The sequence below is a fragment of the Taudactylus pleione genome, unplaced genomic scaffold (assembly GCF_031769625.1).
Source record: "Taudactylus pleione unplaced genomic scaffold, aTauple2 ptg000019l, whole genome shotgun sequence".
NCBI classification, from domain to species: Eukaryota; Metazoa; Chordata; class Amphibia; order Anura; family Myobatrachidae; genus Taudactylus; species Taudactylus pleione.
Genome location: NW_028284421.1, coordinates 1,058,383 through 1,073,363, shown reverse-complemented (window position 1 = coordinate 1,073,363; position 14,981 = coordinate 1,058,383). Strand labels below are relative to the sequence as shown.

Sequence of the window (14,981 nt, the reverse complement as noted above, 5' to 3'; positions counted from 1 at the left end):
CCCAGTATCTTCTCCCAGGCACTGCACGACTGTTTACAATCTTTTCAACCTGCCAATGGATCTGTTCTAATTCAATATGTGGATGATTTATTGCTATGTTCTGACTCATTTACGTCATGTTTGAATGATACTAAACTTTTGTTGCTTCATCTCTCGCATACAGGACACAAGGTGGCTAAGGACAAACTACAGCCGTGCCAATCCAGAGTAAAATATTTGGGACACTGCCTAACCCAGGGGTTACGACATCTTACAAATGATAGAATCCAGGCCATACAGAACATGACACTGCCGCAGAATCAACAGCAAATTCGTACCTTCTTGGGAATGTGTGGATACTGTAGAATGTGGAACCCAGGTTTTTCTATTTTGGCCTTGCCTTTACAGGAATTAGTCTCTTCCTCAAAACCCGATCGTGTCATACACACAGAGGAAACAGAGCAGGCTTTTCTTTATCTTTAGGATAGTCTGACAAAAGCTCCTGCATTGGGAATACCTGATTATGAAAAACCTTTTGATTTGTATTGTACGGAAGCCGATGGTTGTGCTGCAGGTGTCCTCACACAAAAACATGGTGATGCCAGTAGGCCCGTAGCATACTACAGTGCCCAATTGGACACTGTGGCAAGATCACTCCCCACTTGTTTGAGAAGTGTAGCAGCTACCACTTTATTGGTGAGTAAAAGTGAGGATGTAGTATTGGGTCATGATAGGATTGTCTACACTCCCCATGCTGTATCTGCTCTGTTGAACTCAGCTCAAACCAGACACGTCTCTTCAGCTAGGTTTACCAAATGGGAACTAGCTCTAAAAACACCCGCAAACATCACTGTTAAACGTTGCATCACGCTGAATCCAGCAACGTATTTACCATATGTACAACATGATGTACAAAGGGTGGAAGGAGAGGAGTTGCTGGCGGGAGGTGAGCTAAGCAGACATAATGATATGCATGATTGTGTGGAATATCTGAATCAGACCTTTACTGCTAGATCTGACATACACGACACACCTTTAGAGAATGTGGACGTGACTTTTTATACGGATGGGAGTTGTCATAGACAAACAGACACAGGTGAATTATGTACAGGTTATGCTTTTGTAAATGACACAGACATCATAGAAGCTAAACCTCTTGGTCCTCCTCACTCAGCCCAGGTGGCAGAGTTAGTAGCACTAACTAGAGCGTGTGAACTGGCAGCAGGCAAATCTGCTAACATTTACACTGACTCGAGGTACGCGTTTAGGGTGGTGCACGATTTTGGGGCTCTATGGCGTCTGAAAAATTTTATGACAGCAGTAGGCACACCAGTTGCACATTCCCGACACATAAAACATCTTTTAGAAGCAATCCAACTGCCCAAATCGGTGGCAGTAATTAAATGTAAAGCCCATACATGTGAGGATGATCCGGTGTCACTGGGCAACAACAGAGCCGATGAAGCTGCAAAATGGGCAGCAGGGTTAAAAATGTTTTCTCCCACTGAAAAAATTATGTCTTTCCAAACAATTGATATGCTGAAATTAATTGAGATGCAAAATTTGTGTTCAATTCAGGAAAAGTCCATTTGGAAGTCCAAGGGATGTGGGCAAGAGTCCTCCGGGCTCTGGAGGGATGGACAAGGTAAACCAGTAGCCCCCAAGGTATATTACCCCAGCCTGGCTGAGGCAGCACACGGTCTGACTCATCTGGGAAAACAAGGTATGTGCAAGTTGGTGAGATCATACTGGTGCGCACCAGGTTTTTCTTCACAAGCAGAATAGATAGCAATGTCCTGTCTGACCTGCTTGAGGAAGAACATAGGGAAAGCGATCCCTACCGAACCGTCCCACATTCCATCGACTGATGGACCTTTCCAGGTGATACAAATTGATTTCATCCAATTACCACCCTGCAGGAATCTTAAGTGTGTGTTAGTGTGCACTGATGTATTTTCTAATTCGGTTGAGGCCTACCCAGCGGCCACTAATACTGCTGCATTTACTGCCAAGAAAATAGTTCAGGAATTTGTATGCAGGTACGGTATCCCTAAAATCATTGAGAGTGACAGGGGTACTCATTTCACAGCTGATGTTTTTCAAAATATGTGTAAGCTGATGGGTATTAATAGCAGACTTCACACCCCCTACCGACCGCAAGCCAGTGCCAAGGTAGAGAGGATGAACGGGACTACTAAGAATAAGTTAAGTAAAATCATGGCAGAGACTGGACTAGGATGGCCAGAAGCGTTACCTTTGGTCTTACATAGCATAAGGACCACTCCTAGAGCCCCTCTAAATCTGTCCCCATTTGAAATACTGTTCGGTAGACAACCTCATTTGATTATAAGTCCAAAGGAACACTTGAAAGATAACAACGAGGTAACTGTAAAGTATCTTATATCAATGAGTAAGCAGTTAAAGCAACAGCAGCAGAAACTGAAATTGTTGTCCCATGATATGCCTGAAACTAACTGTCATGATGTTGAACCAGGAGAATATGTTATGATCAGAAATTTCTTGCGTTCAGTTTATTTGACTGATTGGTGGGAAGGTCCGTACCAGGTGCTGCTGACAAGTACTACATCTTTGAAGGTGGCTGAGAGAGATACCTGGGTCCATTCCACTCACTGCAAAAAGGTCAATCAACCGGTGGAGAAACAAGTTGGAGACAAGGCTGATAGCATGAACCTGTCACTCGCGAGCTTTTTCCGGGAGGATTGAAAAGGTCGTAGTGAGATACCTGAACTAAGAGAAATTTGCAGGTCTTGTTGTGACAATGGACGGGCCTGCTGTGTTCATTTTCATATTCTCTTTTAGAGTGTTCACCATCCTGGTCGGTTCGGGAATATCCAGTTTCTGTGATGGGAAATCGATTGAGGAAATGGGAGCTGATGGCAGTGCTGATGGAGTGGAGTCAGGAGGAGTGCAATGCCAATCAGGGGAGTGTCTGACCAATCTTAGTACTGTTATTGTTAAGAGAGCTGTAATTCCGGATACTCGGGGACGGTGTGGAGGTTTATCGAGAAATGTATCCAACGGTGCCAACCTAAATATAACCTGTACTGGGGTGGGTATCCTATAGAGGATTATCGTAGCGTGGTAGGCAAAGTGTTAAATCAAACTGATTGCTGGGTGTGTTCACATGTGCCACAGGGACAGCATAATGTAGGGTTGGTGCCATTTCTGCTGAGTATCACGGAAATTTTAGAATTACAAAAAGGGAAAACATTTCTCTCATCCAAAACACCTCATTTCAAACTATACCAATTCCAAGTAGATAGATCACTTTTGTGTTTAAACATAACCAACTCCAATAAACCCGGGAGTTGGGAAGTGACGGGGAATAATCAGACGATGACCTTCTCACAAAAAGCTGATAATGAGTCCATAAACCATGATCTGTTACGCTCAATTAAATCTAGTGGGAAACATTTTAGGTATCGGTATACATTGAGTTCCACCAAAGAAATTATTGGTAAGGTGCCAGATGGTTATTGTGCTAAAATAATACAGCCAGAAACTTGCATGTACCTGATGGAAGACCCAGAAAGAGGATTGTTTGCAAGGGAAATGTGCTTAATGATAATGATGCATACCATTCCTTATGTTCTCCCTGATAATGTATATTTTATATGTGGAAGAAAAGCGTATAAGTGGCTCTCCCCGAGTTCCGAAGGTTTACGTTAACTGGGAAGAGTAGTCCCAGAAGTTATGACCCTCACACATGTTGAAATGCTTGGTATACATAAAAACACACCGTCACCATATCTTCACACGCAATATGAACACAGAGGCAAACGAAATATGATACCTGGTGACATGCACAAAGCCACTCAGTTAATTAGTGAGACAACTGGCTTTCCAGTTTTAGTCGCATTGGATCCCACCAGGATCGCTCGGGGTACAATAAACTTTAGATATATTCAGGAACTTGCTAAATTGATAGATAATATCATAGAGATGTACGATGACACATTCAGGTATACAGGGAGAGAATTGCAAGCGTACAAGAAAGAACTGGTGCAACACAGGCTAGTGTTAAATTATTTAACTGCTGTTACTGGAGGGTATTGCGTAACGTTGGCCACCCAATTTGGAGTAAAATGTTGCACCTATGTCACTAATGATACCAGCGACCCCAAGGAGGTGATAGACCGGAAGATGGATGAAATTCTGCAGCTAAAATGGGAGTTTCGTAAGAACCATAACGCTTCAGTGGCTGAAGTAAGGGAGAAGATAGAAGGATGGGTTTCATGGCTGAACCCAGTGAAATGGTTCCCAGGTCTAGGGGAATGGGTCCAGGAAATGATCGCCAGTATAGGCAAAATCTTAATCCTTATACTGATTGTCATCATAATAATTGGCATATGTGTCCGGTGTGTTTCTATTGTGTTGAAGTGTGGAAAATGTAAAAATAGAGTAAAACGAAAGAACAAAATTATGATGGTGGTCAGTATGAATACAGAGGTAAATACAGAACTGCATTACAACCCTGAACTACGAAATACCATCATATAATGTATTATATTTAGACATGCATAGAATGTATTATTGAAATTTTATTTTTAAAAACACCTCAGATAATGTAAAGTCTCAATTCCCCTTCAAGACTGCCTTTATAGGACTGGTGTATCCCCACACCTTTCACATGATCTTCCAAGATCCGCGGTGTGCGTATAATAGTAGTTTTATGTCCCCACTCAGAGACACATTATTGATGGATTAAGAACCACCTTGTACCATCCCATAATAACACTAAATAGTATATAAATGTAAGCCTAAATTATATTTTAAAATCAGATTGTGATAGCATGTTGTTCGCTATCAAAGGGTGTACTGTCGAAGCTGGATTATTGGCTGAGACGAGATCAGTTTAAAATTGAATCGCAGCGACACCATCTTGCGACTGGCCGCAAGACGCCACCTTGGAAATGAGATGGCAAGACGCCATTTTGCGAATGGCTGCCTAAGCGCCATTTTAGATAAACTCACCCTTTAGTACATGTGGCGATATTACTATTAGCATCATGCAATTGCATCTGTGACCATCGCCATAAGTTACGGCAATTCACCTAAAGCCCATTTCATGACTTTACTTCGTTTGGGTGCTCTGGATAAAGTATATATTATTATAATTCCCCTAAAGGATATTATTTCAAAATTGGATTGCATTAGCTAAACAGAGCAAATGGCCACGTGACAACTAGCCTGTGTAGATAAGCTTCCTGGACATAACGTCTGCTCTCACTCCAGGTGGCCCTGCTCGAATATAGCAAGAGGGTCATTTGTAGCACCTTACATTAGCAGGCTTCTTGCAATAAAATACCTTCAAAGCCAAGAGTGTTATCTGAGGTTTGGGTCTTGTAGCTGTGCTAATTTGCATTTACACAAGAACCTGGGAGAACAAAGGACTGTGCTTTTGAGCCTGGGAAGGGTGGGGGCTGCTGAGAGAGGGGGGGGCGTGTGGAACTATAATGCTCAGCATTCCACACTGCTAGGTGTTCACTTAGTTTAAGTGAGATTTAAGTACACCATTTCTCATACACACATTAATATGCACAATTACATATTAGCGAATGCATAAGATCCTGTATGAATTAGCTTCATGCGCACGCATCTGCCCCAAGTTAACTAGCGTCTTTACATCACACCCCGCATACTTACACATTACATATTCACATAAAAGGTTTAATAAGCTTTAAAGTATAAGATTTAAGTTTGTTCATTTAGCATAAATGCTGTGAAATAAAGATTATTTGGTAACTAAGGTTTTATACATGATAAGTAAGCCGTAATTGGTATTGTACTGATGTGTACTCTTTCAACAGTATTCCGGTACCATCGGTGTTGAGATCGCATCATGCATTCTTAACTTATGGACCACAGAGACTTCAAGCAACAAAATGTACATAATATGAACAACTGTTAGGATGATTGCGTGAGGCTGGAAACCAGAGACCCCCAGTTGTTAGAGGCTGGGTTGTGTCTATTTGAATCAACCTGTTAAATGCCTTGTAACATATGCCCTCTCCTTTAGGTTGTTTATTTCTGGGGGGTATAAATATGTGTGCTGACCCTGGGTTCCTAGTCTTTGTGCTGAATGCTGATTGACGAGGGGTTTCTTGCTGATGCCTAACATCTGGACCAGAGAGCGCTGCGTATGTATAATTGTACTTGGGTCTGTATAATCTCTTTGCGCTAAGATTATATGAGGATCATAGCGTGTAACTGCTGTACTTTACTTGAATAATACTTTGTGCTTTGGAACCACATGTTCTAAGTCTGGAGTCTTTATTTACTGGATGACTGCGTACGGAAATTAGCGTCATCCTTAGAGGTTTATAGGAAGGATATTAGAAGGTATAGGCAGGGGTATATAGAGGTTCAAAGGCAGTATCCTTAATTATTACTATTATTATTATTATTATATTATTATTAATAATAATAAAATTCCTAATATTCTCGCAGTAGACTACATCCCCATGTCTTAAATTTGTATATAGTTTAGTCAGTTGTATACCCTTTTAACCATAGTTTAGTCCCGTTTAACAATATTTTTGTGTACATTTTAATGTAATCTTTTATAATGTATGTGACTAGGAGAAATAATTTATTTTAGCTTTATTGGAAAGTAAAAGATGTCATTAAGCCCTGCATGGTTAATGTAATTTCCCTTGATTGAATGCTATATTGTTTACAACTGTTTGCTTCTGGAATTACACAGAAGCAAATTGTGAGATTCTCCACATTTGGGTACACAGATTGCCCTCCTCCTACACACACTTCTCCTGTCTTACTGCACGCTGTGCTCATAGCTGCCTGTGCAGTGCATTAGCCAAGAACTTAAAATGAAAGGGTTATTTTTATGAGATGTAACAGCATTATAGCCAACAATAACATCTCTGGAGCTCATTACTTTGATATTACTGTCAGCCATTGCCAATGCACAATATAAATCCTACAGTCTACACTTTCCAAGACTTTTCCAATAATATTAGAGCCTCTTAACATGTGAGTTATTGGAAATGAGACATGGCTTATTCCAATACCCATTTCATTATGTGGGTTTCCTTGGACAGAAGATGAGGCACAAAATGTAGATAAATCACCTAGACAAAGTATTGCTTTCAATCTGAGAGGAATAATGAGACTTAAAGGGGAAATACATTGTTAGAATGTAACTTAAATTACTTTTCCTTAGAAAAAATGTCTGTTTTTTTAAGGGTACTCCGCAACATATTCCCTGTCTATTGTTTTATTATCCTCAGTGTCTGGACTGTCATTCTAGGTTTTAAACCATACTTGTCTACTTTCCCGGAATGGTCTCGAGGCTCCATTATTTCCGGTGGCTCTCCTGACTGCCTAGAAGAGTATTCAAGTCTCCTGGTCTGAAGCTGCTACAGCTACTCATGCTCACCTGGCGCAGCCAACTTCCTGAGTGAAGTGGCCTGATAACTCAATTCAAGCGGAATTGTCATTGTAGTTCCCCTCAACAACAGCTTGGCAATGCCGTTAATCTTGGCACTGTATGGCAGAAGGCAGGGTCATGATGATGCAATTGTGCTGCCATGCCCCCTGCACCCACTCACCTAAGCCAACCTACGCCCCCTGCTCTGCACACCTGGTTACCCCCTCCCAGAAGGGGCAGTCAGAAAATCGGCAAATAGGTTTTAAACTAATGTGCCAGATTTCTACTAATTCAAATAGTACCCCCACCTCGTACCCCAGCCTGGAGCAGGCATTGTGATCAATATATCTCCATAAGGGTGCATAGAGCACCATCACAATTTAATTGTTGGGATCAGACCATTCTAGTCATGCTGCTGGTATACATTAAGGCCAGACATTTTTTTATAAAAAATATTAATCACAAACTTATAACAAACAAACTTATTTTAATACAAATAATGTACAGATATGTGATCTTTTATTCAAAGCACACAGGGGCCAATTCAGAGTTGGACGCAAGTTGGCCATGACTGTATCTGCATAGCATGCATGGAACTAAATGCAGACATTTGCCCATACTGTATGCATCTATGGGACCATGTCACCCCTATCCATGTACTAAGTTTCATATCTGTCATTGTGGGATGTAGTCGGCATCCTGGTGCACACAATGCTGGCAGTCAGAATCCTGGTGCCAGAATCCAGACAGCTGTGATCCTGACGGTAAGTATTTGAATTAAGGTTTAGGCTAGATTTAGAGTTCGGCATTAGGGAGGTTGGGTTAGGTTTAGGCTGCGGGGGGGGGGGGGGTAGGTTTTGGCTGTGGGGGGAGGGTTAGGCTTAGGCTGCAGGGAGTGAGGGTTAGGTTTAGGGGTAAGGTTAGGATCTTACCTCCAGGTATTTTTATCCTAATTCTGTCAGGATGCCAGCTCGGGATTCTGACCACTCGGATCCTGTACTCAACCCCTGCAAACATCTTGTAGTGTTTGCATCACATCAGTGTCTGACCTCCTTACACTTTGTAACCACCTCTCCCAAGAAATTAAACATTACTGGTCTTCTCCTAAGATACTGTTCCACCTTATTTATCCATTTACTTATTGATGATAGTAAGGGAACATTGGGAATTTAATTAATTAAAATGAATTTTCTCTTCTAAAAAAAAAACATTTTTCTTATAGTACATAAAGATGCTCACTTTGGCCTAGGCCTCAACAGAGGATCTTCTGTTAACTTTAGTGCAGAGCCCTAGGGCCTTATTTAGGAAGCGGCGGCTTACTATCAGTAGGTTGGAGATGAAAATGTTAACATTAAGTGTAAACCACCCCTGGCTTTACACTGAATGGCAGTGCCACTTTAAATTTTCAGCACCAACCAACCGAGAATCGGCGGCTTACAAAAGCAACGCAGTTGGTAAATAAAGCCCCTAGCCTGCTAAAATGAATGCAGTATATTGTTTACTATACAACACACATTATATTCAAGCCCCTATATTTGTAGACTGCAGATGGATTATACAGGCACCGGATTATCAGGAGACTCATTTCCTTACTAGTAAAGGAAAGGCTGATTCTCTTCTAGTGCCTCACAGATATAAAATTACACAGATTTCAGGCTAAACACAGATTAAATCTTTTCACATAACCATTGCTTCTGCAGTTGCAAAAATGATACATTACCTATAATTTAATTTAGCAGCACTTTCATTTGTGATTCTCAGTACTGGATAAAACATGAGCCATTTGTTACAATTTTAACTTGTGCTCTGAAACCCGTATTTACACTAAATGACTGCAATTTCTGCAAGATAGGTTTTTTTTCTGCTGCCTTTTAAGCTTTGTACTACGTACCAGCTACAATTATGTCCATTGCTAGAATCGTGCTTTGTTGTCAGTGTTGCTTTGACAGTGAATACATGGTCATTTACCAGCCACTCTTAGGAAGAGGAGTTCAGACAGCGCTAGATATAGTAGCAGTAGCTGCATTATATTACCAGCATTCGTCTCAGGCTCCTTACAGGAAAGATAGCTTTTGGGCCTGTCAAACATAAAAACTTACATACACTAACACACATTATATATATATATATATATATATATATATATATATATTTAGCGCACTAATCCACAGCACTCACCATTCCTAGATTTGGGGTGCAACATGGTATGTGACCACATTGTTTAAATAGAAATCACAGGGGCTCTGCACTCACCATAATAACTAACAACAATGATAATATTAATAATAATAATAATAATAATAAGCATAATAAACAGTGGGGTTTTGGTTCATGAATTGATCAATGCATTTAAGCTTGCAGCCCCCGTCACGGGACCCCACTTTACTGCAAGTCCCTACTCTATTGTTCAGAATTATAACATGGACATAACCATCACATTAGTGTTAAACTCAGGGTATGTTTAATGTTTAAAGCTCACAGCAACTTTGTTTTTCGACGTGAGACTATGTGGCTATGTCAATTCATGAACCAGAACCCCACTGATTATTATTATTATTGTTAGTTATTATGGTGAGTGCAGAGCCCCTGTGATTTCTATTTAAACAATGTGTCACATACCATTTTGCACCCCAAATCTAGGAATGGTGAGTGCCGTGGATTAGTGCTTTTTGTTTATTTTGATTAATTTTTATAATTAATCATTTTCTCATGCACCCCTTTTAACTAGTTTAATCTAACTTGTGTCAGCTGTTTTCCGAGGTGCTTTGCAACAGGTGTGCTTGGTAACTGTCTCATGTTTAAAAGCAAAGTTGCTGTGAGCTTTAAACCTTGATAGCATACCCTGAGTTTAACACTAATGTGATGGGCTATGTCCATGTTATAATTCTGAGCAATAGAGTAGGGACTTGAGGTAAAGCGGGGTCTACAAGCTTACATGCATTGATCAATTCATGAACCAAAACCCCACTGTTTATTATGTTTATTATTATTGTTAGTTATTATGGTGAGTACAGAGCCCCTGTGAATTCTATTTAAACAATGTGGTCACATACCATGTTGCACCCCAAATCTAGGAATGGTGAGTGCCGTGGATTAGTGCTCTTTGTTTATTTTGATTAATTTTTATAATTAATCATTTTTGTGATCACATTTTCTCATGCACCCTTTTAACTAGTTATCTAACTTGTGTCAGCTGTTTCCCTAGGTGCTTTGCAACAGGTGTGTTTGGCAACTGTCTCACGTTTAAAAGCAAAGTGGCTTTGAGCTTTAAACATTAAACATACCCTGAGTTTAACACTAATGTGATGGCTATGTCCATTTTATAATTCTGAGCAATAGAGTAGGGACTTGCAGTAAAGTGGGGTCCCATGACGGGGGCTGCAAGCTTAAATGCATTGATCAATTCATGAACCAAAAGTCCGCTGTTTATTATTATTATTAGTTATTATGGTGAGTGCAGAGCCCCTGTGATAGAGATGATATATACATACATATATATATATATATATATATATTTTAGAGTGAAACATCGCTTAAAGCAAAAAACTATATATATAAAAAAAGATGTGTTGCCATTGTAGGTGCATGGCTCATTTTCAAAGCATACGTATGTTTTATACTTCTCTCAAATCCATTATAAATCTAAGGTACACCGTAACCTTGTGTGACGACTGCCATGAAGCATTTTAAGTGGTCATAGCTTTTCAGCCATTATGAGCCAGTCATATACTTTCATCTTGGAGGAAGCGATCAGGGTACTTACCCACTAAGTAAAAAAGAAAGTGCAGTCAGCTGTGTCCATTGCTGGGTGGATACAGATAACAGCTGCTATTATAGAAATAATTTATCTCTATGGTAAAAATGACCTCCATACTAACTGAGAGCAAAAGCAGAACAGCAGGATACCTGATATGCAGCAAGTTGTATTTTAGTTGCATACTACCGCTCACTGAGAACAGACGTTGCATTTAAAATAGAGAGTAATGATCTCCATGTGACATCCACTGTAGCGTACAGTAGAAATGAACCACTCTTACTAAGTGTGTATGTGGCCTTCAATCTGATGCATTCTAGCAACAAACTACGATCTACTGCTCTAAATTTAAGCATAAAAATGGAAAAAGTTGTATTAACTATTGACAAACAAATACAGTTGAAAAACAAAATGGTGGTGTTATTTGTAATAGGGACTAGTACAGGGTTTCCGGCATTCTGGCTGCCCCTTTCAGGAGGGAGCAGCCAGATCGGCATAGCAGGGGGGCGTGGCCGGAATAGGGGGGCGCGGCCGGACGGCCACACGATCACGTCATTTTGGCTCCGCACCCGCTACACAATGCCAAAATACCGGCACTGTAAAGCAAGGGGGCGGGGCTGTGGAGGTTCGTCATGTAACCGTGGGGGGGGCAGAGGGGACGTTGGCCGCCAGGAGGCTTGCCTGCCTTTCCGGGGGGCCGGGAGATTTTCGGGAGGCTCCCGGACAAATTGAGAGGGTAGGCAAGTATGGACTACTAATGTAAGCACAATTCTAAATATTGTCATCAGTGATTTGCAAAGCACCACATACTCTGCAGTATGGGGCAATAGGGCATAAAAAACAGAGGCATACAAGGTAGGCAAAAAAAATGCATATATCAAAACATACAGTAGTGAGGGTCGTGCTCATGAGACAGATGACAAATGAATAAAACGGTAAAATAATTTTTCCAACACAATATGTTAATAACCTCATGTTCTTCATATTAATTTTTCTGAGTGTCTTAAACAATAGCAGAAATCCTTTGAGAAATGGTGTGTGATTGATTTTACTTATGATTTAGCATCACCTGGCACAATGTATATGTGCTGTAAGATAAAGCAGAGAGGAAGGTGATAACTCAAAGTAATGGAGTATCTCATTGCTTTATTGATGTACTAAAAGTGTATTTGTAAATAACGCAGACTAATACTTGGCAAATTCCTCTTTAGTCTGCTTAATGGAGAATCAGGCATGTATAACGCTTCTTTCAAGCAATTACTATCACTCAAAGCATGGATTATGGCACATGACATATGTTTATGCAATTAATGATGAAGTAATCATTGCTATGCCACCATTACAGCACATACAGCCAACTAATCAGTTCCTTGCAACTCTATCTTCACCCAGAAACAGACAACAATGCTTAGGAAGTATGGCCCGATTTACTACACTCACAAACTATTCTGAGAACAATATCTGATTCAGCACAGGTTATGTTGCAGGTCTTCTGCTATCCCCAGAGGTCCCTGGTCTGGTCTCATAAGATTGATGGCCTCTATTGTGCATGCATGGGTCTGGAGAATGTGTAGTGGAGCCCCAGTAAGGGCTGTGTGCGCTGATACCATATGCAAGCTCAGAAGAAGCCACATTTTGGCCCTTATGAGAGCAGAGTGTGGACCCAGGATTTTAGTAGCATTGAAAGGGGCTTTATCCAATTTTCCTATACACTTTTTAACCTCTGTTATAATGTGCATAGGTTTCAGGAGTCTACTTGGCTGCAATATGCTGTGCCAGTTCTATGGTGTAACATCTGTTTTAGACAGCATACCACTTTATCTCCCAAGACTATCTGATGGGACCCATACAACTAGCCTGTATCAGGACAATTCACCAATCTGCCAATACCGGGGAATCCAACATGTTGGACAATCTGGATTCCCCCATTCTGACATGAAAATGGTCGGAATTGGCGAGTCGGGATTTTTAACATGTTGAATTTCCCCCATTCCCTGATGAATCGCTGATCATTGATGTCCGCCAATCTGCGTTTTTGATTGAAGACAGGTAGATCAGCATAGGCAGAATGGAGAATCAGGCCCTATATGTGTGGTCCCACATTACACTACCTTTCTGGCAGTGCTAGAAATAAAAGTGCAAATAGCGTTCTGGATATTTTAAACAGCATTTTTGGTGTATCTGCAAAGACCCCTGAACTTTTCTTGTTATAGACAGTATAGTCTTATATTACCCTGAGGAAACAATGGGAAACAAAACCTAGGAGTAACATGGGGGATCACCCCTGAAGATATAAGTTTTTTCTTTAGCCTTGGTATATGTAGATTGATTATACATTTTGTAATATTTCACTCCATATTTCTGTAATAGTTTGTAACTGTTTCCCAAATCCAGTAATCACTCCCAACATTTCATGTTTTTAGGATTTCCGTCTATGGAAACAGGTAGGATAATTACTGACCCAGTCAAGCAGACTAAAGTTAGGTAAACACCTCAAAGCTGTAAGCAATGATCTGTTTGACTGTTTCTTCATCTGACCATTTAAAAAAATCACATAGCACAGTGTACACACTAGTCAATTATTGTTCCCATCGGAACAATTACAGGATATCTGTTATGGAAATTGGCTCAAAATGTCATGCTGCAGGTCCGATCTAGTCATCTGATCTAAATAATACAAATGGTGAGTAGACTTATCAATGTGGGTGCATTAAGCTATTAATAAATCCTATAAAAATATTTAAAAAACATCAATTTATTATACAATCATAAATTCATTAAACACACAATTCTTCCATACAAAACAATTTAAAAAGCTCCTTTGTATAATAAGTAAACGTGACCGATGTCACTAATAAGGATCACTGTAAATTCTATAAATGCTTATGATATTTAATATAGTAGATTTTTACCTCAAGTTTAATAGTCACTGTCCATAAGCATTGTTGCTGTGGCTCAGTAATCTCAACCACAGAGGTACAAAGTAAGAGGTTCCTGGTTCAATTCTCACCCAGGATTTCAAACACATGGTATCGCAATGCTACAGATGCCTGGTAAAGGAGATTTTTTTTCTCATCTTTAATAGTTACTGTCCATAGTGTGTCCCAAATAAGCAATTGCATTCACCACATGGTACTCGTGGAATATTAATCATATGCAGGTATACCTGTCAGTTGGTATGTTGGAGTCTTTAGTGTTGGGTCACTTTTTATCAGGGGTTGATTATCCAGGTGGGTAACACCTCATCTGAGTTGTCAGCCGAATATCATCAGTGTAAGGTTGGTGTAGAGTCTAGCAATCAAGCCAGTATATCCCGGAAAAGATTCCCCAGTTGTCCGTTAGTGTAGATAGACAGTGTGCTTGTCCGGACACAGTAGCTGCAGAAGGTTCCAAAAGGCAATACTCCTGCAGTCACTCGCAAGCACTGTGCTCCAAACAACCTGCTGCAGCCTCTGTTCACTAAGCCACGGTTGTGATTTGGGACCAAGTGACTAATGCGATCCTCCAAGTAGTGACAGGTGGATGAGCGTCATTCCTTAACGAGTTTCACCGGCATTACCATTTGATGGTTTCATCAGAAGGCAATCATCTGATCTGACTGCTTTGCACATGATAATCAGTCTGGTGCTGCATATACACTGTGAGATAACCAGATCGACCAGCCTAATTATTGCACAGTGTATAGCCCACTTAAGTCATCTGTGCATTACTAAAGAGAGCCTAAAAATATGAGCTGTTTGGGGGTGTGTGAGGACCAGAATTGAGAACCACTTCCTTATAATTTACTATGTAAGAACAAACACAACATAAATTACAGTTCAGTAGTACTGTAGGTTG

At 40.4% G+C, this 14,981-nt stretch overlaps 1 protein-coding gene across 1 annotated transcript in view; it reads right to left on the bottom strand.

Moving 5' to 3' along the window:
* Positions 1-14,981, bottom strand: part of UNC13C (unc-13 homolog C) — a 718,105-nt gene that overhangs the window by 525,256 nt on the left and 177,868 nt on the right. The gene's annotated exons all lie outside the window — the stretch shown is intronic.